Source organism: Cebus imitator, unplaced genomic scaffold (genome assembly GCF_001604975.1).
Source record: "Cebus imitator isolate Cc_AM_T3 unplaced genomic scaffold, Cebus_imitator-1.0 Scaffold54, whole genome shotgun sequence".
NCBI lineage: Eukaryota > Metazoa > Chordata > Mammalia > Primates > Cebidae > Cebus > Cebus imitator.
In genome coordinates this window covers 5,683,995-5,686,593 of record NW_016107369.1, presented here as the reverse complement: position 1 = coordinate 5,686,593, position 2,599 = coordinate 5,683,995, and the positions used below count along the sequence as shown (strand labels likewise).

The 2,599-nt window shown below is 50.5% G+C and overlaps 1 protein-coding gene across 1 annotated transcript in view; it reads right to left on the bottom strand.

The window, feature by feature from the left end:
• Window positions 1-2,167, bottom strand: part of NUMB (NUMB endocytic adaptor protein) — a 191,091-nt gene extending 188,924 nt beyond the window's left edge. The window contains exon 1 of the mRNA XM_017528515.2: window positions 2,063-2,167. The gene's annotated coding sequence lies outside the window, so the exon portion shown is untranslated. The remainder of the gene's footprint in view (window positions 1-2,062) is intronic.
• Window positions 2,168-2,599: the final 432 nt, after the last annotated feature.

Genomic DNA, 2,599 nt, shown 5'->3' with positions numbered 1-2,599 from the left:
AAAAAAAAAAAAAAAAGAAAGAGAGAGAAAGAAATACACTTTACATTGTAAAGTGTACAAATACGTAGGAGAAAGTATTTCCCAAAACAATACTTTTCCTTATCAAGTGCAATGTCAGTGCATTCTGCTCTACATTTTATTTTCAATGCTAGTAAAACAACACTGATTTTATAAATTATTAAAAAATCACAGTCCACAGTTTGAAAAACACAGGCTTAAAAATGGGTATCCTTTGTAAGAGGATCTTTTTGGTAATTTGCCTCTACCTGACTCTTTAGCAGGATGAGCAGGTATTTTAAAGCTGCTACCATTATTACTGATTTCATTAAAGTAAGTGGTTCTTAAAGTGTGGTCCTCTAACCAAGGTGATCATCATTTGAGATAAATACAAATTATTGGGCTCCACCCCAGACCTACTGAAACCCCCAGGTGAGGCCAAGCAATCTACAGTTTACCAAGCCCTCCAGGTGATTTTGATGCAAGCTAATATCTGGGAGCCACCCCACTGAAGAAGTCTTTATCTTCTATTTAGCAATCCAGTACACACTACTATGTGCCAGTCACTATCCTAAAACCTCTACAAATACTAACTCACATGAAAAAAAAAAAACCAACACCACCTTATAAAGTAGGATCTATTACTATTAGCATTCTGATGAGCAAACTGCACAGAAACTTAGCTAAGTGGTGGAACTACAACTCAAACTTATTTTCAGTTTAGCAAAGTATGCCTATTCTTTTTCTGATCAAGTATCTACTTCCACTCCTTTAGTTCAGCTACTCCTCCCATCTCAAATTCCCCACCCTGTCAATGAACTTACTTCCAATATTACTGTTAACATTCTAAAACAAATTTCTTTTCTAAAACACTATAATGCAAGTCATTTAACCTTGCTTTTAGGAGATTTTCTTTGGTCCTAGGTGGCATCTTAGCATTAATTATGAAGCTGAAGTTTCTTCTATTTCTGAAGACCTCTGAACCTATTAATGGCTCTACTGTTAATTTCTCTTGTATCCAGTGTCCTAGCCAGTTCCACCAGATGATTACTCTCTCCTCAGACAACTTTCTTTCTCGTCCACCTTATCTACTACTCTCTCCTGTAGGGATTATTTCTCCCCTACCCCCGCCATCTCCATACCATTTTGCACGACTCCTCTCCAACTGAAAGAACTTCCACTTCCCTGCTGGCTCCTCACCCCAATCTCAAACCCGAGCCACTTCTCGAGGACTTCTTTCCTGGTTCCCTGGGGATCCTCAGACCCAGGAGCTGCCAGGCCGGTTGGGTCTCCCATCCCAGCCCAGCTACGGGGAGGGGGGGACAGGGCGCTCCGGTTCCTCCCTCGTGCAGTTCAAGGTCTCCACCCGTCCGACCCTCCCAAGACTCGCTGCTCCTCATCTCCCCCAGGAGCCCCCACCCTTAGGCAGCCGCTTTTCTCAGTAGGGTCCCCAACCCCCTCCGAGCGTTTCCTCAGACGCCCCTACTTGGAGCAAGTCTGCTCCCTGTCACCCGGGACCCCGGCCACCCTTGGTCTTCCCACCTCCCTCAGACCGGGGCCACTCCCCGTTCCCCTGCCCCCCACCCACCCCGCTCCCACCACACGGGCCGCTGCCGGGCTGCCTGGGTTCCCCTTCTCCCTGGCACACAAGCTGTCCCGGGACACCCCAAGACACCCCGACCTCGGAGCAGGTAGTTACAAGTCACCCTCCTCCCTGGGACCCTGTCCGCTTCCGTCTCCTCAGAGACCTATTCCTCACACACTGGCCGCCGGTCAGTGCCCCAGACCGGGGCAGCGAGACGTCCCAAGGGACCTCCTGGCCTGACCCGCGTGTGTCCGGCCCCAGCCTACTTTCCTCGGGCGAACTCCACAGCCAGAAGCCCAGCCATTCTTCCCCCAGACCAGTCAGCGCGAACTCACCGCCGCCCCCGCCGCCGCCGCCCTGGCCCCGGCCCCGACTGGAAGTCCAGGCCCCCTTCCTCCGGCCTCCGCCTCCGGAGTGCTAAGCTGGAGATTCCACCCCGCGACGGCCCCCAGATCTCTGACTCGCGTTACCGGCACTCACCTGCCGCTGCCCCCGACCAACTCCAGAGCCACTGCCTCTACCTCGGCCGCCAGTGGCCACCAAGCGCCACCACCTCCCCCATGACAACAGGCCCACCCCCTTTCATACTTCTAACCTATCCATTGGATAGTGGGGCGGCAGTTTTCCTCTTTGATTGGCTTAGTATACCCGCCCGTCATCGCGTCTTTACCTCCCCTTTTCCTGAACCCGGTATTCGCCCCCGCCCGGACCTGGAGCGTCCTAGCTCAAGCTTTAGTTGTAATTGGTTGAGGGTTGGGCATTTCGAAGTTATGATAGGCTGCCAAAAATGTCTGTTAAGCTAACTGGCAAGCTATGTGACGACTAAAGTTGATTCAAGCTTGTACACAGTTTGGTTGCACAGTAGAAAGCAAAGGCGGGGCAAACGCTCACATCCGAGGTTACCAGGGAAGGGTTAACTCTTTGTTGTAGAGTTTTCTCTGTAAACTCTTCCACTTCTCCAGCTCCTTTCCTACAAGGAGAAGCTTATCTCTGCTCGCTTTACTCATAGGTAGTACT